Genomic DNA, 23201 nt, shown 5'->3' on the forward strand with positions numbered 1-23201 from the left:
CTCCAAAGTAGACATACAGATGGCCAGTGAGCACATGAAAAGATGCTCAGCATCATTAGTCGCTAGGGAAATGCAAACCCAACCCACAAAAACCACTTCACACCCTCTAGAATGGCTATGAATTTTTTAAAAAGAAAAAAACAGTAAAAGGATATGGAGAAATTGGACCCTCATACATGACTGTATGAGAAACGCTGTGCTGGAAGAAGCACAAGCTGGAATCAGTATTGCCAGGAGACATATCAATAATCTCAGCTATGCAGATGACAGAAGGTGAAGAGGAACTAAAGAGCCTCTTGATGAAAGTGAAAGAGGAGAGTGAAAAGGTTGGCTTAAGACTCAACATTCAGAAAACTAAGATCACGGCATCTTGTCCCATCACTTCATGTTAAACAGATGGGGAAACAGTGGAAACGGTGTCAGACTTTATTTTGGGGGGCTCCAAAATCATTGCAGATGGTGATTGAAGCCATGAAATTAAAAGACGCTTACTCCTTGGAAGGAAAGTTATGACCAACCTAGACAGCATAGTAAAAAGCAGAGACATTACTTTGCCAACAAAGGTCCATCTAGTCAAGGCTATGGTCTTTCCAGTAGTCATGTGTGGATGTGAGAGTTGGACTGTGAAGAAAGCTGAGTGCCGAAGAATTGATGCTTTTGAACTGTGGTGTTGGAGAAGACACTTGAGAGTCCCTTGGACTGCAAGGAGATCCAACCAGTCCATCCTAAAGGAGATCAGTCCTGGGTGTTCATTGGAAGGACTGATGCTAAAGCTGAAGCTCCAATACTTTGGCCACCTCATGCGAAGAGTTGAGTCACTGAAAAAGACTCTGATGCTGGGAGGGATTGGGGGCGGGAGGAGAAGGGGACGACAGAGGATGAGATGGCTGGATGGCATCACCGACTCGATGCACATGAGTTTGAGTGAACTTCAGGAGTTGGTGATGGACAGGGAGGCCTGGCGTGCTGTGATTCATGGGGTCGCAAAGAGTCGGACACGACTGAGCGACTGAACTGAACTGAACTGAACATGACTGTATGGGAATGTAAAATGGGGCAGCTTCTGTGGTAACAGGGATCTGTTACCTATGATCTAGAAAGCCCACTTTTAAGTGTATTACCAAGAGAACTGAAAACATGTTCACACAGAAGTACATACATAAATATTCATAGCAACATTACATAATAGCCAAAAATCAGAGGCAAAACTGATGCCTGAAAAAATAGAAAGGCTCAATAGACCTAGAGTCATGAAATAAATTGAACTGGTAGTTTCACATCTTCAAAAATAAAATGCTAGGTTTAGGTGACTCTTTGGGTGATTTCTTACAGGTATTGAAGGAACATAAAATACAAGTCATGAACAAAATATTCTGGAGAAGAGAAAAAGATGGGATGCTCAACTGACACTTTTTACAAGGCTGTTAGAGTATTGGACCCAACATCCAACAAAAACTGTGGGAAAAAAAGGAAATTATAAATCAGTTCAGTTCAGTTCAGTTCAGTCGCTCAGTCGTGTCCGACTCTCCGCGACCCCATGAATCACAGCACGCCAGGCCTCCCTGTCCATCACCAACTCCCGGAGTACACTCAAACTCATGTCCACAGAGTCGGGGATGCCATCCAGACATCTCATTCTCCGTCGTCCCCTTCTCCTCCCGCCCCCAACCCTTCCCAGCATCAGAGTCTTTTCCAGTGAGTCAACTCGTCGCATGAGGTGGCCAAAGTATTGCAGTTTCAGCTTTAGCATCAGTCCCTCCAATGAACATCCAGGATTGATCTCCTTTAGAATGGACTGGTTGGATCTCCTTGCAGTATAAGGGACTCTCAAGAGTCTTCTCCAACACCACAGTTCAAAAGCATTGATTCTTCGGCGATCAGCTTTCTTCACAGTCCAACTCTCACATCCATACATGACCACGGGAAAAACCATTGCCTTGACTAGACGGACCTTGGTTGGCAAAGTAATGTCTCTGCTTTTCAGCCTGTCTTAATAACAGAGATGCAAAAATCCTGAGCAACGTTAGTAATTTAAATCCAACAAGTAAAAAAAAGGCATTATGACCAAGTTGGAAATTATACTAGATATACAAAGATTGTTCAGAATTAGAAAGATCTATTAATATAATTCACCATGTAACCAGATTATAGGAGAAAAACCATATGAATGCGATAAATGCAGAGAAAGCGACTGATCAAATAATACCCACTTATGTTTAAGAAACAAAAACAAAAAGAACCCTCTCAATAAACCACAAACACAAGAGCATTTCCTTAATCTGAATCCCTGTTTTTGGTGACAGTGTGGAATCAACCTAAGCATCCATAAATAAGTCAGTGATTAAAGAAATTCAAGTATTTTACATTACAGTTAAAATGACAGAGTAGAGCAACATGTGCCAACATGGATAAATGTAAAATACACTATTGGTTTTTTAGAAAGTGTCTTTATCTTTTAAAGGTATGTATTGCGGTTTTTACAGATGAAATTGCATGATTTCTATTTTGCTTTAAAATAACTGAGGGCAGTAACAGAAAGTGATAGGGTCTTTGAGAAGCTCGTGTCGCCGTAACTGATCGTGTGGAGCCAGGGTGTGTGTCCATGGGGTGTTTTTTTTCTGTTTTCATGGGGGTTCTTTTGCCTCCATTTTCAAAAAAGTGTGAAAAGAAAGCAAGTTGGAAAATGATATATTCAAAATTATAGTATTTGCACAGTTTGCAAGCATGCAAAACCATACTTTATAGTGATACATATTTATATAGCTAAATTCATGGGAGTGATAAACACAAAATTCAGGAGGAGAAGAGGGAAAATGAGATGGAGAGATTTATACAGAGAACTTCAACTGGTTTTGTTTTATTTCTGAAGCAAATAATACAAAATGTGCAGATTTAACAAAGCTGGATTGTATTAATTGTTGGTTATATAATTTTTTTCTGAATCCTTTTCTGAATGCCTGACACATTTGTTAAAAAAAATTGGCTATTTACAAAGAGCAACATGAATACTCAGATGTACTTTATTACTAATGTTTGCACAAAGCAAAACTTATTCCTAAAGGTTAAGTCAATAAATGATTGTTACTGTAATTAAATAAATTTGACACTATGAAAAGTATACTAATAAAGTACAAGTTCCATCTTTCTGCATATTGAGAAGCTCACACAAACTTTAAAAAATCTTACTAAGGGGAGTTCCCTGGTGGTCCAATTTTTGGGACTTGGCACTTTTCACTGGTGGGGCCCCAGGTTCAATCCTTGGTGGGGGAACTAGGATCCTGCAAGCCATGCAAAAAAAGAAATCTTACTAGGGATTATATCATAATACAGCTGAGATATAATTGACAAAATATACAATTTAGAGTGTTCAACTTGGTAATTTTTAGTATATTCATTGTGTTTGTGTATGTCAAATATGTATAGTCATCACAGTCAACTTTAGAACATTTTCAACACCACACAAATAAACCAAAATAACCTTTTAATCTTTAGCTATCTCTCCCTTAACCTACATCTCTCCCAAACTTAAGCAAAAACTAATCTACTTTGTTGGAGAAGACTCTTGAGAGTCCCTTGGACTGCAAGGAGATCCAACCAGTCCATTCTAAAGGAGATCAATCCTGGATGTTCATTGGAAGGACTGATGCTAAAGCTGAAACTGCAATACTCTGGCCACCTCATGCGACGAGTTGACTCACTGGAAAAGACTCTGATGCTGGGAAAGGTTGGGGGCGGGAGGAGAAGGGGACGACCGAGAATGAGATGGCTGGATGGCATCACCGACTCTGTGGACATGAGTTTGAGTGAACTCCGGGAGTTGGTGATGGACAGGGAGGCCTGGCGTGCTGTGATTCATGGGGTCGCGGAGAGTCGGACACGACTGAGCGACTGAACTGAACTGAACTGAACTGCATCTACTTTGTGTTTTCTCTACATTTGTCTGCACTAGACGTTCCGTACAGTGCCATCATACCTCACGCGTCTGTTTTGTAACTGGCTTCTTCACTGAGCATGTTTTCCAGATTCATCCATGTTGCACATGCCTCAGTACTTCTTTCCTTTTTATGTGTGTGCAAGCACTCGGTCGTGTCTGATTCTTTGCGACCCCATGGACTGTAACCCACCAGGCTCCTCTACTAGAGTGGATTGCCATTTCCTTCTCCAGGGGATCTTCCCGATTCAGGGACTGAACTCATGTCTCCTGTGTCTTCTGCATCAGCAGGTGGGTTCTTTACCAACTGAGCCACCGGGGAAGCCTTTTTATAGCTGAACAGGAGAAGGCAACGGCAAGCCACTCCAGTACTCTTGCCTAGAACATCCCATGGATGGAGGAGCCTGGTAGGCTGCAGTCCGTGGGGTCGCTAAGGGTTGGACACGACTGAGCGACTTCACTTTCACTTTTCACTTTCACGCATTGGAGAAGGAAATGGCAACCCACTCCAGTGTTCTTGCCTGGAGAATCCCAGGGACGGGGGAGCCTGGTGGGCTTCCGTCTATGGGGTCACACAGAGTCGGACACGACTGAAGTGACTTAGCAGCAGCAGCAGCAGTATCCTTATGTATGAATCTCTCAAATTTTGTTTATCCATTCATCATTTGATTTGTTTCCATCTTTTGCTTATTATGAATAAAGCTGCTATAAACATTCATATACAGATATTTCTGTGGACATATTTTTTCATTTCTCTTGGGTCCATACCTAGAAATGGAATTGCTGGATCATATGGTAACTGAATATTTTAACTGTTTGAAGAACTACCAGGTTGTTTTCCAAAGTGACTGGACCAGTTTATATTCCCTCCAGCAGTCCATGAGGGTTCTGATCCCTATACAGCCTCATTCAGACTTAACTGATTGTTTTTGGTTATAGCCATCCTGGAGGTGTGAAGTGGTATCTTGCTGTGTTTTGGATTTGCATTTCCCTGATGACTAATGATGTTGACCGTCTTTTCATGTGCTTCTTGCCATTTATATATCTTTTGAGAAATGTCATTTCAGATTCTTTGCCCATTTTAAGACTGGGCTATTTGTCTTTTTATTGTTGACTTCTAGGAGTTCTTTATAACTGTACATACAACTCCCTTTTCAGATATGTGATTTGCAGAGACTTTCTCCCACTCTGTCATTTATTTGCTAGTGAAGCACAGATTTTTAAAAATTTTGATAAAGTACAATTTTCTTTGTTGTTGTTCACGGTTTAATTGTTATATCTAAGAAACTGTTGCCTAAGCAAAGTCATGAGGGTGTATCCCTATGTTTTCTAAGAGGTTTATCCTTTAGTTCTCATATATTTGACCCATTTTGAGTTACTTTTTGTATATGGTGTGAGATCCAACCAGTCCATTCTAAAGGAGATCAATCCTGGATGTTCATTGGAGGGACTGATGCTAAAGCTGAAGCTGCAATACTTTGTCCACCTCATGTGACGAGTTGACTCACTGGAAAAGACTCTGTTGCTGGGAAAGGTTGGGGGTGGGAGGAGAAGGGGACGACAGAGAATGAGATGGCTGGATGGCATCACCGACTCTGTGGACATGAGTTTGAGTGAACTCCGGGATTTGGTGATGGACAGGGAGGCCTGGCGTGCTGTGGTTCATGGGGTCGCGGAGAGTCGGACACGACTGAGCGACTGAACTGAACTGAACTGAACTGAAGGCTCCCCCTACAGTCTTTTGCATGTGGCTCTCAAGTTGTCCCAACACAAGTTGTTCAAAGTCCATTCTTTCCCTGTTGCATCATCTTGGCGTTCTTCTTAACAGTTGACCATAGATACATGGGTTTGTTTCCAGACTCTCAATTATGTTATACTAACCTATATAACTATTCTTGATTGCTTTGTAGAAATTTTCATAATCAGGAAGGAAGTATTAGTTCCCCAACTTTGTTCTTTTTAAAGATTGTTTTGGCTATTATGAGTCCCTTGTATTTCCATATAATTTTAGGATCAGCTTGTTCATTTATGAAAAGGCAGTTGAAATTTTTATAAGGATTGCATTGAATTTTCACAGTATTTTAACAATATTGTCTTCCAGTCTATGACTTAACACTGTTATTCTGAATATCTTCATTTGCTCTGTGGATGTGAGTTTCTATTCTGAGTCATTTCCTCAGCCCAGTACATGCCCCCACACATCTCCTATATGCTGTTATTGGCAAAAATATTGGGCTTCCCTGGTGGCTCAGAGGTTAAAGCGTCTGCCTCCAATGCAGGAGACCTGGGTTCGATCCCTGGGTCGGGAAGATCCCCTGGAGAAGGAAACGGTAACCCACTCCAGTATTCTTGCCTGGAGAATCCTATGGATGGAGAAGCCTGGTAGGCTACAGTCCACGGGGTCGCATAGAGTCGGACACGACTGAGCGACTGAACGAACAGAACAGATTGTATTTCTATACAGCCCCAACAATGTATTATATACGTATCATTTTATATTATTGCTTTCTAAGTCAACTCGGAGAAGACACATTCACTTATGCTTCTACAGTTTCATAATTGCCTTTACTCCTGTTCTTTTTCATGTGAATTACTGTCACTTGTTTTGCTGTCACTTGCTTTCAACCTTAAGAACTTCCTTTAGTACTGCTTATAAGGCAGTCTGCTAGCAACAGATTATCTCAGTTTTTATTTATTATGAAATGTCTTTATTTTTCCTTGAATTTTAAAAGAAAGTTTTGCTGAATATAAACCTGACAGTTTTTTTGAGCGTTTTGAATGTTGTTCCAGCACCTTCTGACCCTCATCATTTCTGATAAGAGTCAGCTGTTAATCTTGTTGAGGGTCCCTTGTAAGTGAAGAGCTGTTTCTGTCTTGCAGTTTTCAAGATTTTCCTCTTGGATTTGGCTTTCAGCATTTATACTATCATGTGTCTGTTTGTGAATCTACTTATGTTTACCCTACTTGGAGTTTGTTGAGATCCCCTGAATCTGTAGATTAATGTTTTTCAGTACGTTTGTAAACATCTCAGCCATTATTTCTTTGAAAAAGTTTTCTGCTCCTTTTCCTCTCTCTTTTCCTCCTGGTATTCCCATTACACATAAGTTGGTGTGTTTAATGATGCCCTACATTTCTCTGAGGTTCTGTTCACTTTTCTTCATTCTTTTTTACCTCTGTCCTTCAGGCTGTGGAATCTCTATCATCCAAGTTTACTAATTCTTCTTACAGCACAAATCTACTGTTGTGCCTCTGTTCTGAATTTTTCCTTCTAGTTTCTGTGCTTTTCAGCTCCAGAATTTCCATTTGGTTCTTTTTGTAATTTCTATCTCTTCACTGATAGTCTTTATTTGATGGCTCATCGTAGCTCCTTTACTTCTTTTATTGTGGTTTCTTTTAGTTCTTTGAACATATTTATAATGGCCACTTTGAAGTTTTGTCTGTCAAAGTCAACATCTGGTCGTTCTCATAGGCAGTTTCTGTTACTTGTCTTTTTCCTGGTGTATGAATCATACTTTCCCATTTCTTTGCATGTCTCATATTTTTTGTTGGAAACTGGGCGTTTTAGATAATATTGATATATTGTAGCAACTATGATTCCCCTCCCCTGGGTTTCATTCCTGTTATTTGCTTATTTATTTCTTTAGCGACTGGACAGATTATTTAGTCAACTCCATTCTACTCTCTGCCATTAATGTGGAGCTGCTGATATTGTTCCTCAGGGAGTGCAGCCTTGGGCGTGCCCACAGTCACCCTGGAATGACAGTGGTTTTGGCAGGGCTCTCTTTAACTCTCTCTTTCCCTGACCAAGCCCATCTGTTGAGCACCATTAATTGCCACTTAATTGCACCACTGTTTTCAACAGTGCCCTGTGGCATAAATTGTTCCCAGACTAATCCAATCAAATGTGGACTCCTTTGAAGGGATCCTTCCTGAGGTCAGGGTTTGAGATTTTGCTTTGAACCCAGAAAGGCTCCTTACAGTTCTCTCTCTGGTTCTCTCTGACAAACTAACTAGCCTATTTCTCCAGTGAATCTACCAGTTTCCTCCAAGTTGCCTTCCACCACCACCTCCACAGGTCAGGAAGCAACAGTTAGAACTAGACATGGAACAGCAGACTGGTTCCAAATAGGAAAAGGAGTATGTAAAGGCTGTATTTTTTTGGGCTCCAAAATCACTGCAGATGCTGATTGCAGCCATGAAATTAAAAGACGCTTGCTCCTTGGAAGGAAAGTTATGACCAACCTTGATAGTATATTAAAAAGCAGAGACATTACTTTGCCAACCAAGGTCCGTCTAGTCAAGGCAATGGTTTTTCCCGTGGTCATGTATGGTTGTGAGAGTTGGACTGTGAAGAAGGCTGATCGCCGAAGAATCGATGCTTTTGAACTGTGGTGTTGGAGAAGACTCTTGAGAGTCCCTTATACTGCAAGGAGATCCAACCAGTCCATTCTAAAGGAGATCAATCCTGGATGTTCATTGGAGGGACTGATGCTAAAGCTGAAACTGCAATACTTTGGCCACCTCATGCGACGAGTTGACTCACTGGAAAAGACTCTGATGCTGGGAAAGGTTGGGGGCGGGAGGAGAAGGGGACGACGGAGAATGAGATGGCTGGATGGCATCACCGACTCTGTGGACATGAGTTTGAGTGTCCTCCGGGAGTTGGTGATGGACAGGGAGGCCTGGCGTGCTGTGATTCATGGGGTCGCGGAGAGTCGGACACGACTGAGCGACTGAACTGAACTGAACTGAACTGAACTGAAAGGCTGTATATTGTCACCCTTCTTATTTAACTTACATGCAGAGTACATCATGAGAAACGCTGGGCTGGATGAAGCACAAGCTGGAATCAAGATTGCCAGGAGAAATATCAATAACCTCAGATATGCAGATGACACCACCTTTATGGCAGAAGGTGAAGAAGAACTAAAGAGCCTGTTGATGAAAGTGAAAGAGGAGAGTGAAAAAGTTGGCTTGAAGCTCAACATTCAGAAAACTAAGATCATGGCATCTGGTCCCATCACTTCATGGGAAATAGATGGGGAAACAGTGGAAACAGTGACAGAGTTTATTTTTGGGGGGCTCCAAAATCACTGCGGATGGTGACTGCAGCCGTGAAATTAAAAGACACTTGCTCCTTGGAAGAAAAGTTATGACCAACCTAGACAGCATATTAAAAAGCAGAGACATTACTTTGCCAACAAAGGTCCATCTAGTCAAGGCTATGGTCTTTCCAGTAGTCATGTATGGATATGAGATTTGGACTATAAAGAAAGCTGTGTGCAAAAGAATTGATTCCTTTGAACTGTGGTGTTGGAGAAGACTCTTAGGAGTCCCTTGGACTGCAAGGAGATCCAACCAGTCCATTCTAAAGGAAATAAGTCCTGAATGTTCATTGGAAGGACTGGTGTTGAAGCTGAAATTCAATACTTTGGCCACCTGATATGAAGAACTGACTCATTTGAAAAGACCCTGATGCTGGGAAAGATTGAAGGCGGGAGAAGAAGGGGACAAGAGAGGATGAGATGGTTGGATGGCATCACTGACTCAAAGGACATGAGTTTGAGTAAACTCCAGGGGTTGGTGATGGACGGGTAGGCCTGGATGCAGTCCATGGGGTTGCAAAGAGTCGGACACAACTGAGTGACTGAACTGAACCACCTCCACTATTGTTGAAAGGCACCTCTAGGCTTGAACTCCTCCACACTTTGTTGTAAATGAGGTCAGTTCCTTTGGGAAGAGATTGGGAGCTCTCCATTCTGTAGCCTGCGCCTTACCCTGGACAGAGTCTCTGCCATAAACTCTGAAGCTGGGACTAGGGACAAGGGTGTGCTCCTCTCTGAATGACACCCATGCTTTAGGGGCTGAGTGCTCAGTGGAGGAGGGAAGGCAGTAACCTCAGGCTTTCTTGGCTTGCCTTTCCCAGGTTGGAACCTCTGCCTAGCCAGGGCAAGGGGATTGGGGCCCAGTATTCTCAGTGGTGCCATGCCCATGGTAGAGTAGGGGCTGGGAAGAAGGGAGATCCCATTTCTCGGCAACACTTGCCCAGAGCAATGCCTCAACAACAAGTAGCTGGGGACAGGCTGAAAAATGCTGATTTTTCTGCCTCTTCTGGGAAGCTGACCTCTGACTTGGAGCTGAAGGGAAGGGACCTCAGTGTGCCATGTTGCATCAGCCTGGAGTGGAATTTCTGTCCTGCTGAGCTGGGGGGGTGGGGGTGGGGGAAGATCTTATTCAAATACCACAGACCTGTTCTTAGCAAGTTTTAGTAGAGTCTCTTGAATAAATGTTTATTCATTTGTTATAGGCCTTTAGGGCCATTTCCAAAGGGTGCCTGAGTGTTGTGATAAGCAAAGGCCTCCTCCCACCAGCAGTGGACAGGTAGCATTAGGGAGACGTGTTCCTTTACTCTCTGAAACCTCCGAGCATGGGGAGTTTTGTTACCGCAGCAGACCTAGATTAATGGTTCTCAAGTTTGGGCGTGCGTTAGACTCCCCCCAGAGGGCTTGTTAAAATAGAGTGCTGGGCCTCGTGCCCCGAGTTTCTGATTCAGCATATCTGGATTGGTGCCAGAGAATTCACATGTCTAGTAAGTTCCCAGGTAAAGGCGAGGCTGCCAATCCAGGCACCAAACTTTAAGAACTGCTGCTCCAGCCATCCTTCCCGATGAACAGGGATAAATAGTAGTACAATACAGTACTATTTACCCCATTGCAGAGTTGTCAGGATCATTGCATTAACATCTGTAAAGCATTGAGAATAGTGTCTGGCTTCCAAACAGCCTTAGTCTTATGATTAATATGTCCCAAGGTTTTTCTCAATATAAGGATATTCTCAGGTATTAAAATTTTAATACCGTTTGGCCTTTCACTGGAATAACCCAGATGACTAGATTTTCTAGCATTTTCAGCTGTCTCTTTTTATTGCTTCTTGGTCCACTTATAGCTCAGGCCAATTGCTGAGGAAAGACGAAGTCATCCAGACAGTGCTGTTAACTAGGCCCCACCACCTCGTCTGCTTTTCCAAATCGGCGCACCGGCCCCTGCTGATCCGAAGGCAGCTCTGGTCCTCTCTGGGAACAAAGGTGCTCAGCTTTGTGGCCGCAGGGCCCCTCTGTTCCCGCAGGGCTGGACTAGGGAGGGCCAGTAGCACCCAGGACAGGACCCCAAGCTAAACCAAGTCAGGAGGGAGGTGGGGGTGCATGTTTCTGCTGCTTCTTCCAAGCCCTTTTCCAGCTGCATAAGGAATCCAGAGGGTATCCGTTGCCTAGGAGGCTGTGACCCAAGAGGAAAAGGCAAGGGCAGGCCCCGTTGAACTCATGAGCAGGAACATGCTGGGGCTGCCACAGGACTAGTGATGATACTTCCCACTTTGATGCCTGATGTCTTGTCGTCATCCTCTCAGTGTTCCCCGGGAGGACCCTGGGTCAGGCACCGACAGGGACTGCAGCCAGCGCTCTACGCCACAGGCCATTAGCTCATTGAATCCTCCCCACTGCAGAGCAGGGACCATCACTACCCTCACTTTATAGATGAGGGAGCTAGTGTTTTGTCCAAGGTCACACAGCTAGGTGAGGGTCAGAGCCAGAATCTGAACCTGGGTGGTTCTGGAGTTTCTGCCCTTACGCCTGTCCTTGTGGCACTGTGACATTCCCTGGGACGTAAGTGCTGTGTGGACAGGATCTTGGCCTGTCATGCCCCTGCTGTCCCCCAAGTCTGGAAGGGCACCTTCCCTGTAAGCAGTCCTCCATCAACACTTGGAGAATGGATGAAAGAGTCCCCAGTTTGGAGCTGGTCAGTGGAGGCTGTTTGGTGGACATGTGCTCATCAAGTGTCTGCTGCGCAAGGGAGGCGCAGAGAGGAGGAACTCCTCTGAGGTCTCTCTGGGCGTGGTGCGGCCGGAACCACGGCCCTGGGCTAATGAGGTGAACCAAGTGCCTGCAGTCTCTGCCAGGGTGCCTTGGCACCCAGGGCATGGCCAGGTCCCACCAGGCAGAGGCCACTGCCCAGGAAGATGGGCAGGGCTCCCAGGAGGCGGGGCCCGGTGAGGAGGAGGGGAGGGCGCCCGGCCACGCCCCTGGTCTGGACCAGGCCAGTCACCCACGTCTTGGACATCACGAGAGATGCTGAGGCAGCTCTGTGACACTGCTGAGCTTGGACACAGGAAAGAATCTGGGATTTCCTGCTGTGACCTGGACCCCGGGTTGTGGTGAGAGAGAGCCCGGTTCAGACCCCAGTGATGGTCACCTGCGGGGAAAGTTGGCTGTGCGGACTGATGAACTGTGCACACAGGCAGCTCTTCGAAGGCAGGTCCTCCCCACACTGGGCTCCTCCCAGACCCGAGCCCAGTCTCATCCCTGAGAAGATGGCCTCTCGCTACCCCCAGCCCAGTGGAGTGGATTTCCCAGAAAGAGGTTGGGATGCTGGTCGGGTGCGATCATCCACTGATGGGCCACTTCTGCTGACCCAGAGACAGCTGAAGAGCTGGCCCACCAGCGCAGGAGTGGGGGAGGGAGGCCCTCCCCCAAGTCCTGCCTCTCACCCCGGGGGCTCCAGTCTAAAGCGGTGGGGTGCATCAGAGCGGAGAGGCCTGGGCTTAGGGCAGGGGCAGTGGGCCTCAGAGCTGAGGGATCTGGTTTAAGAGGCAGCCCCCTCCCCACCCGAGAGTCCATGCCCGGGAATCTCCATCATAAGGAGCGCCACTTGGCGCTCTGATGCAGACTCCAGACTGCCCTTTGGAGTGCACTGGCTGATGGGGCTCCCCGCAGCTGCAGGCCTGGTTCAGGGTCAAGTCCCTCCTTTCCATTCTGTTTCATCAGGAGGCAGGCAGGAGTGGAAGCCCTTGTGGTGGTCTCAGGTGCTGATTTGGGGTCTTCAGTCTAAGTCACCTGCCCCCGACCCATATTCCTCACCCACTGCTGGGCTCTGACCCTGTCCCCATCTTGACCTGGCCGAGGACGTGTGCCATCCCTTCCGTGACTGGCCTGAGCCAGCCCGAGAATCAGCAGCCGTGGTCTGGTGGATAGCGCTTCAGGGGCCCACCGAGCAAACCTCCACCTGGGGCATCCCCTCTGTGGAGACGAGGGGCAGGCAGCGAGCCCGGAGCCCAGTGGGGAGGAGGAGTGGAAACTTCGTCCCACTGACCAGAGGGTGGGGCCGGGGGGCCGAGGGCTTGGCCGGGCCGGCTCTGTTCCATGCACAAGCATGTGCAGGATGCCACGGGGCTATTTTTAGGCCTGTCAAGGAAACAGTGTGATTTATGGGAGGCCTGGTCCCCTTCAGGGCTGTGTTATAAATACACCTGGCCCCATGCTCTCATTCCGTTGGAGGGGACGCTCGGGCCCTGTCCTCTCTCCTGCCTCCCTGCCCGCCTCTGTCCACACGTGTCCTTCCTGGGGACATCCTTCCCCGTGCAGCTGTCCTCTGTGGTGGCCCAGCTCTCCTTGGTCACCAGGGCCTCCATGTAAGCGGGTTTTTCAGATGCTTTCAGCAGTGATAGTTATCTGCAAGCTCCTTTGATGAGGGGAGAGAAGGAGAGAGGCTTCAAACTTGGGGTTCACGCTGAAAGCCCTGGGTCTGGGTAACAGGAAGGGGCAAGGGGCCCAGGTAGGAGGGAGCCAGGCTCACGAGGAACTCTGCCTCTCTCCCAGCATGTACCCATCTGCCCAAAGTCCCCTCCTGGAAGGCAGCAGGCCAGATGGAGCGGGGCCTCTCTGGCCCGGGACTGGTCCCTGCCTACCTCCTTCCTTGTGCTGGAGATAGGCAGACAGTGCCCTGACGTGGTCCGCTTACTAGTTACATGGTCTTGGACAAGTCCCTCCACTCCTCGGACCTTCAAGTTTTCCTTCTGGAAATGGACACAAAGATGCCTGCCTGCTGGATTGACGTGTGTGAAATTCAGGCCAGCCCGGGCCGACAAGGGAGTATATTCAGGCAGGCGGCCTATGTCTGTCATTGTGCCCTTCCTGTCAGGAGCCCTGGTCCCTCATCTGCAGGGGCACAAAGGAATCAACTGGTGAGAGAAACCCCACCCCAACCCCGTCCTGCCCAGGGCAAGCGGGGGCAGACACAGGGCTGCTTCTCCATGAGCCTCTGCGACTCAGTTCCTTCACTCTTGAGAAGCAGAACTCATTCAATGCAGCATCCAGTCCATGCCAAACTTGCCCAGGACTGGTCCCCTGTTAGAGGCTGAGAGCTATCAGGGGCTCAGAGTTCGTTGAACAGTACCAGTCAGACACTGACCCAGTAATGCCGCGTAACAAATCACTCAAGTGTTTATTTCTTGCTTGTGCTTCTGCCAGACAGCTGGGCTTGGCTCTAAGCCCAACTGGGTCCCAGATTCTCCATGGATCTCTCAACCTCCTAGGACCAGTGGGCTGGCCAGAGCATGTGCTTCCTATGGCTAAGGCAGGAAGCCCAGTGGGGCAAGCTCTTTCCAAACCTCTGCTCGTGTCTGATTACGTCCCATTGGCCAAATCAAGTCCCATGGCCAAGCCTAACCTTGATGGGGGGGGGCTGCACCGCCGTCTCTCAGGCAGGGGAGTTGGCGGGGAGGGAGTGACTATTGCTGACTGATAATCTAGGGAACTGATTTACACCTCTGTGCTGCATGGTGATCCAGGGTATTTGTGGATGTAATCTGGGGCAGGGAGAGAGAGAAGGCGCGGACTGCGACACCTCCCAACTTGGCTCCACCCAGAGCCGTGAGGACTCTTGCAGGTGGGCAGAGTGGCGAGGGAGACGCTTACTCAAGGGCTTCACCCTTACGCGTTTCTGAGTCACATCTTTTGGTCAGCCTGGGGGAGACCAGGATTTATTATGGAGACAAAGAAAAAGGGGACACGGGGGCACCTCTGACGTTCAAACGGACAATTCTTCCCTCTTGAAAAAAGAGTGAACTTAGCACCAGTATCTCCTGCTTGTAAGTGACCAGGGTCCAGGCTTGGCAAACTAGTTTTCCATAGAGATTATTATGAGGAAAAGGATCCCATCAAGAAGAAGGGGCGGGGTCTTCCTGGGGATCGTGGGAGAGGAAGTGGCTGGATTAGGTGTCCCGGTTTGGGGTCCCCAACCCTGGCTTCCGCCTGGAGGGGCAGCTGTGAGGGATGAGTGGAAAGGGGCGCCCACAGGAACCTGGCCACGTCGGAGCAGACACGGTGGCCAGCCTGGTCAGGCTGGGGACGCCCTGGATGCAGAGTTCTCCAGGTCCCTCCCTGGGTCCTGCGGGAGGAGCCCTGGGGTAACAGCCAGAGGGTCAGCCTTGGGGACAGCTCGCAGACACCGGCAGGCGCCAGCACTGGCCCTGGGCAAGCAGGAGGCCGGACCCTTCACCACCCAACCCTTCCTGTATCCAGGCCACCTTCTGATGGAGAAGAGACGTGTGCAAAGTGCGGTTCTCAGAGAGACGGGTCTTGTTCTAATACACGTGGTGTCCGCCCGCTTCACCCCAGCCTCCGGGCCCCTCGCGCCACCCTTATGCCGCTGCGCAGGGTAATCACGCTGGCATCCTCCTCCTCCCCCAGAACACGTCTGACAGCCTCCTCTCTCCCGTTTGACACGTCCCCGTGCCCCTGGGCTGAGGCCCCTTCAGGCAGGAGCCCCTCCCGTCCCAGGCCTGGCTGCAGCTGGCAGCACACTTCCTTCCCCCTGGTCACAGCCCTCCGAGGTGGCGCAGCTGGGACGGGAGCCTGGAGAACTGCCGCCCCCTCCAAAGCCCTTTCTGCCGTCAGCTGCCATCTCCCCTGCCCGGGAATCCCTGCCGGGGGTCCCTGGCTCCTGGGCTTCCTCTCTGGGGCAGCCCCTGGCTGAGGGTGGGGACTGGGGGCGCAGAGCGGCCCAAACCCTCTCCTGAGTCCTGCTCCCTCAGGGGTCAGCAATGCTCAGGGGGTGCAGACCGGGCCTCCCCATCCCAGCCCTGTGGCCACAGACCAACTGTGGCTGTGGGGTTGGGGTGAGGGGGGCACAACCCCCAACACCCCACTTTCCACCCCAGGCCTCAACTTCTCTGTATTTGTTTATTTACCTTGGAAAGAGCCCCGTGGCCCAGGCAGGAAACGGGCCAATTCCAGGAGGCTCGGCCGGGCTGGGGAACAAGGAGCCACATTGTGCTCCATGCCCGGCCGCTCCCCACCCTGGGCCTGCGAGGAGCCCGGAGAGGGGGACCAGCGTGGGGGCCCGGCAGGAAGGAGGCGTGGGGCCGAGGGGCTGCCAGCGCTCTGAGCCAGCCCGCCCATGAAAGGGCTTCTGTGCAGGGGTGGGACGGGGGCTGCTGGGTCCCCACCCCGCCAGTGAGAGGATGAGGCGGGGATGCTGGGGGGATGGCCCCTCAGGACTGCCTAGAGCCCACCAGGCCCCGACCTGCCAGCCCCCAGCAGAGGGAAGAGACCCGGGAGCTGCCTGGCCCTGGTGCCCCCAGCTTCTCCTGGGCAGACGTCCTGCCCTTGGCCTCCCCCTCCCCTGCGCAGCTCCTGCCAGGCAGCTGGCCCAAACTCAGGTCTCCCCACCAGGCGGGAGCCAGAGGCTGGAGAGTCCTGTGGTCAGAGCCCGGCTGGGGCTGATGAGACTCAGGCTGGCAGGTGGCTTGCTGTCGTCACGGGGGAAGCCGGGGTGGGCTGACCCCTCCCCATCCCTGGGCTCTTCCCCGTCAGCAGGCTGCTGTCCCTGCAGGCCGATCTGTCATTCATTCATTCAGTACGCAGCCCCCTTCCCCTCTCCTCCTGTCACCCTGATTTGCAGAGACAGCCTCCTCCAAGCACCCACCGCGCACCCCCGCTTCCCAGCCTGCTGGTGAGAAATGCAGATCTGATTACGTCACCCCCGCCTCTAAAGGTCTTCAGAGACTTCCTGCTCCTTCCTGGATAAAGAGGTTCACAGGCCCTTTGAGCTCAGCCTCACCTGCCCCTCAGGCCCGTGACCACCAGTGACCAGGCTGATGGGAGGAAGGGAGAAGTGAGGGGGTTAGAAGTGAGATGGATCTCTCCCACCTGGCACTGGGGGAGAGGGGCTCTGGGTGGGCCTGTCCTTCCAGCTGGAAGGGAGTCTGAGGGACCTCAGAACGGGGATGAAGACCTGAGACCAGAAATGCGCTCAGCTGTCACTTGGCCAGCGCCTCCACATCCTTCCAGAACCACCCCTCCCAGCTGAACTGCCACCCCCCACCCCACCGCAGGCATCGCTGTCCCCCCAGCCCTGCTGTCCTCACGGCCGACGTCACTCGTGTGTGTCTTCGTCTGCAGGTGGGCAGGCTTGATGTTGTAAAGATATCACTTGCCCCCAAAGTCATCGGTAAACTTCAGTAAGTTGATCTCTACATCCAGTAGGATTTTTTCTGGGACTGAATGACAGAGTTCATCCAGAAGAGAATATGAGGAAGGGGAGCCCAGACAACCATCAAAATGAGAACAGAGATAGGGAACCTGCCCTCCTAGTAGAAAAGCAAGCTGCACATTTACAGCAGTGCAATCGAGTGGTCCCTGCACGTTTATTTACCGCTCTTACAGCTAATGCTGTGGTGCCCTTCCCTATGCCAGACACCATCAGGAGCTGCTTTTCCTCCTTGACCCCTTTGACCCTCGAATTAGTCACAGGGTACAGCTAAGGAAACTGGCTCTAGGCCAGCCTGGTCTGCCCCAGGCCCTGTTCTAAGCACTTTGCCTCCAGTATCTCATTTAATCCTCACATTAGCCCCCTGCCGTAAGTAGTGTTACTAATTCAGTCCAGCGATTATATACTTATATATATATATAATAGAAGTGCATGCATGCTTAGTCATGTCCGACTCTCTGCAACCTCATGGACTGTCTCTACAACCCACCAGGCTCCTCTGTCCATGGAATTTTCCGGGAAAGAATACTGGAGTGGGTTGCCATTTCCTACTCCAGGGGATCTTCCTGACCCAGGGATCAAACCCACTTCTCTTGAGTCTCCTTACGTCAACCTGGCAGGCGGATTCTTTACCACTGTGCCATCTGAGAAGCCATATATATGTGATTTTATTTTTTTTGCTGTGCTGGGTCTTCGTTGCTGTGCATGGGCTTTCTCTAGTTCTGGCAAGCGGCAGCTACTCTTTGTTGCGGCACTGGGGCATCTCATTGCCGTGGCTTCTGTTGCGGAGCACAGGCTCTAGGCGCGGGGACTCAGGAGTTGCAGCACTTGGGCCCTAGTGCTCAGGCTCAGCAGTTGTGGCGCACAGGCTTATTTGCTCTGTGGCATGTGGGATCTTCCCAAACCAGGGATGAAACCTGTGTCCTCTGCATCGGCCGGCAGATTCTTGATCACTGTACCATCAGGAAAACCCACGACGATATATTAATACTACAGAGAAGATGGCCCACTGAGCTTCCAATGGGAGCAAGACCCATCAAGTGAAAAAAGGTCCAGAATGACACCTGCATCTTTTAAAGGAAACACAGGAAAACTCCTAACCCATGTACACGTGTATATAGGGATGTCCGAGCACAGAACAGTGTCTGGAAGGAAAGGAAATGAGACCCATGTCGTTAACCTCCGCCAAGGGGAGAAGGATGGCGTCTCGCTGTTTCCTGAACCAGGGGAGGCAAGGCGCGAGCTAGGAAGAAGCTGGAAGAAGGTGTGAGGAGCCGTGGGAACTACAGACATTCTTTATTCGCAACAGCAAGGCAGACATGCTTTGCTCTGTACGGGCTGACGCAGCAGCAAGGAAGACGACGCTAGGGCTTTTCAGGTGGTGCTTACATACAGTCAAGTAAGCACACCCCGATGGGCGTGCGCAATGCCACTAGCGCTCAGCTGCGGGACGTGCGGGGAGTGGGCGAGAGCGCCTGACCACCGCCACCTGGCCGGGTGCGCGTTCCCTGCAGGTGGGGCTCTCCCTCTTTGCCTCGTATATTTCATGGCTCTTTTCCTTCTTCAATAGTAAAATACGACACACAGAAAAGTACACAAGACGTCAGTGTTCACATTAAAACTTGTCGTCAAATGAACACCTGGGTGACCCTATCCGCTCAAGAACTAGAACACTGCCAGCCTCTGGAGGCTGCCACCTGCCCTTCCCAAACCTGCCCACCCCTGCCCCGACCTCACCTCCACACCCCGCCCAATGCTTACGATGGTCGCCTCTTTGCGTTTTCTTAACACCTAACCATAAATATCAATCTTGTTTAATTTTGCCCGTTTCCAAACTTTGTATAAACAAACCATGCTTTCTGTTTGGCCCGGCATCCTTCACTCAGGAGTATGATTGACAGGCTTGCTGCATCGCTGCATTTCGTTGCTCTGTGGATTCTTCCTTGATGTACTCTAAAGAAAATTTATAATGAAACAAGAACAGGATGATGTCAGAGAAAAAGCAGAGAACAAGAAAGGGCTCTTGCAAATTAGAAATATGATAAAAGTGAAAAGGAGAAGGAGAAACGAGCAGTAACACAAGCTAGAAAGATAAGGACGAAACTTCCAAGGAATCCACTAAAAAGGTCAAGGGGTAGACATTAGACGGAAACGACGATTCGAGAGGAACCCAGGAGATCAGTGTCCACCTCAGAGGCCTGTGCACTGGGCTCCGTGGGCACCACGCCGGGCCTGCAGCATTTCTGGGGGCCCACCAAAAGGCTCTCTCTTAAAATTGAGAAAAAGGTAAATCAATTTTAGGTCAGAAAGTGTTTTTATAAATAGTATATTCATCTTTGTACTAGCGTGGTCATAATATATACTTTTATTGGAGGAAGGGACCCGGGAAAGCACAAGCGCCTAAAGACTGTGAAAATCACAATGAGGCCCCGACCACAGCCCGGCTTCAAGCGGCAGCCTGAGTTGGGGTTGACCCCGGAGTCCTGGAGAGCCGAGTGGAGGATGCGTGTGTGTGGGGGAAGCGGTGAGAGCACGCCGGGGTGTGGGCCGGCCGTGACCACGGCACCGCTCACCTGCAGAACCTGGGGCAGCGCTGCGCGATTTACCCAACCCTCCTGGCAGTCCTGGGATATAGGCACGGCCAGAGTGTTCCCTCAACTGCCGGGAAAAGTGCAGCCCAGAGAGGTTGGGCAGAGTAGCTGAGGCGACAGCTGCTAGGCCGCCACATCCAGAAACTGTGCCATCGCCTCCCACGGCCCGCACACCTCCAAGATGCACTCTGAGGTGTTCCGTGTGGGCGCCTGCGGGGATGGTAATAGCAGCAACAGAAAAAGACCTGAGGACGGGGGCTGGGGGAGGGGCTTCTGTCCTTCCCTGGAAAAGTCTCCCCCTTGCCTCTCCCGCTGCACACCGAGGGAAATCCTGGACTGCACAAGGGCCAGGAGGACCCAAGATGGCTAAGGACCCAGCCCTGCCCTTGTGAGCTCCTGCTGCAGCCCTCAGCGGAGAGACCGGCGAGGTCTCAGACACACCACCCTGGCCGGGGAGCAGTGGACCCGTCTGGTGGGCTGACCTCCGAGAGAAGCGAGGCGGGCCACAGGCCCAGGGTCAGGAGGCCAGGGAACCAGCTCCACCTGGCAGCCTCCCAGGGCTCAGTCTCCCACTCTGTAAAATGGGGGCAAACAAGGTCATGGGGGCGAAAGGGCCTCCCTCACCAGGCTCAGGGGCTGTGCGATGAAAGGAAGAGGAGGCAGACTGTGCCGTGGAGAGCTGGGCTCCATGAGGGGACCCTGAGGGCAATTCCGCACCTTTCCCTCCCCACGTCCACCCTGCTTAGGGTCCACAGGGTCTGGGGAGGGTTAAAGGTCACCCTCCACTTCTGACAGGCCTCACTCACCCCTTGAGTGGCCTGGAGCCAGCGCCTGCGTGGGCTGCGGGTTTGGGGGAAGAGGAAGGGAAGGGAAGTGTTCCAGAGCACGCTAGGGACAGCTCCCCTGGAGCCTCCCCCAGAAGTGTCAGGGCAGGGTGATGAGCTGAGGCTGCCGTCAGGGCCCAGGTGTCCTGGAGGCAGGTGACCTTCCCTGGGAGAAACCACAGGGGCCCCCACCCAGCCAGCAGCCTCAGACGGGGTGGGGGTCCCAGACCCTCCAGGCACCCTCCCACACACACGTCTCTGGGAGCAGAATGAGGCCCCCAGTTCCCGGGAGAGCCCAGGCTCCTTCCGGGGCCCCAGGCTGGGCCGGGCGCAGGGCTGGGGGGTGCCGAGAGCAAGGGTGGGGCCGGCAGAGGCCAGACTGGGCCTCTTTCCTCCCAGCTCGGCAGCTGAGGTTATTTTTTTCCCCTCGGCTGCTGCTGAATTTCTCTTCAAGTTGGATAAATAAGAAGCAGGATCCAAGGTCAACGAAACAGGAGCCGGAGAGGCCGCACAAAAGCAGCTTTCAGAAGTGGCAGGCCCGTCCCAGCCACAGGGTGGCCACAGCGCCCCTGCAGGGCTGGGGGGCATGCAGGACGGGGCTCCCTGGAGGTGGGGATGAGCCCCTGGGCTCACAGACGCCACACTCCTTCCCAGCAACTCCCCTGGAGCCCCAGCCTCAAACGCCTGCCTCGTCTCCAGGACCCACACGCTTGTCACTTCTTCTGCCCCAGCCCACCCCCAGCAGAGCCCATGCATGTCCTTTGCCCCTGACAGCACGTGTAAAGCCCTCCCTCCCTTAAAACCTTCCTCCCGCGGCCGGAGGGTCAATCCCGGCTTTCCGGCCCCTCGGCTGTGGGCCCCAGGAGGCTGCTTCTGTTTTCTCTCTGAAGCTTTTGCAAAGGCTATTCCCTCTGTCTGGAACACCCCCGTCTCCTGCCAGCCTCTCCCCAGGCTACGCGATGCCTGCCCAGTCACAGACAGCAGCTGACCCCAGAGTGATGAGCGCTCATCACCTGACCGTGAGCACGCAGAGGGCAGGTTCACCTCGGGCGCCCAGAGCGCAGCCCAGTCAGTGCTGTGAGGGCACGAGGGAGGTGCCCGATTAACGTTTCCTGTTCCCGATTCCCATAGCGTCACACTAGCCTTCCACTTACAGAAACTAAATGCAGACTAATCTGTAGTGACAGCAGCTCGTGGCCACCTGGAGAGGTGAGGGACAAAAAGCTTTCAGAGGGGAGGAAGGTGATTTTTTTTTTTTAATCCAATGTGTCACTTGCCTGAAGCGAGTTTCTTCCACCCTTTCTAAGCCTGTTTCCTCATCTGACATTTAGGATAGTAACCACTTCATGAGGTGTTATGAGGATTAAATTGAGATGTAAATTAATACTTAATAAATGGTAGTTTTCTTAAGCTCATGTCATACTATATTGGCCATATATTAATATATATACCAGTTATTAACATTTTATTAGGGACGTCCCTGTAGCTCAGATGGTAAAGAATCTACCTGCAGTGCAAGAGACCTGGGTTTAATCCCTGGTCGGGAAGATCCCCTGGAGAAGGAAATAGCAACCCACTCCAGTATTTGTGCCTGGAGAGTTCCATGGACAGAGCAGCCTGGTGGCCTACAGTCGACGGGGTGGCAAAGAGACGGACACGACTGAGCGACTAACACACACACACAACGTTTTATAAATAATGTACTACTTCACAGTAAGAGAGTTGCATTTTAACTAGAAGATATTGATTATCTGGATCAATTGTGATGATTTCCCAAGGATATCCTTAAGTCAAAACTCATCAAATTGGGAAAAAAAAACCTCACCCAGTTGTACACTTTAAATATGTGCAAGCTAATAAAAAGTGTTAGTCGCTCAGTCATCTCTGACTCTCTACGACCCCATGGACTGTAGCCCACCAGTCTCCTCCTGTCCATGGAATTCTCCAAGCAAATATACTGAGGTGGGTTACTGTTTCCTTCTCCAGGGATCTTCCCGATCCAGGATTGAACCCAGGTCTCCTGCATTGCAGGCAGATTCTTTACCATCTGAGCCATCAGGGAAAGTGCACCTCAGTAATGTTGTAAAACAATTCAAAGACCCACTGCCCATCGAGTTCTCAGACTCTATGCTATGCAAATAAAAGCACGAGTACACTCAGGTCAGGGGTTTGTCTTCTGTAAAGGGCCAGATAATAAATGCTTTTGGCTTTGGGGCCATTTGGTTTCTTATCATAGCTCAATTCCATGGGTATAACTGGAAATCAACTATAGAGTCTACATAAACCAATGAGTGTGGCTATATTCCAATCAAACTTTATTTATAAAAACAGGCAGCAGGCCAGATTTAGACTGTGGGCCACAGTTTGCAGATCCTGACTCTAGATACATCTACCCACGTCGAGATCATAACAGCAACAACCTAATTATCTGTTCATGGGGGACTGGCTGAATCCTTCATAATAAACCCACACTGTGCAAATCAGAATAACTATTAAAAACGATGGGGTGGATCTTGTGTGTTGACCTGGAAAG

Source organism: Moschus berezovskii, chromosome 27, assembly GCF_049115385.1.
Source record: "Moschus berezovskii isolate FMDL1 chromosome 27, NW_MosBer_1.0, whole genome shotgun sequence".
Lineage (NCBI taxonomy): Eukaryota > Metazoa > Chordata > Mammalia > Artiodactyla > Moschidae > Moschus > Moschus berezovskii.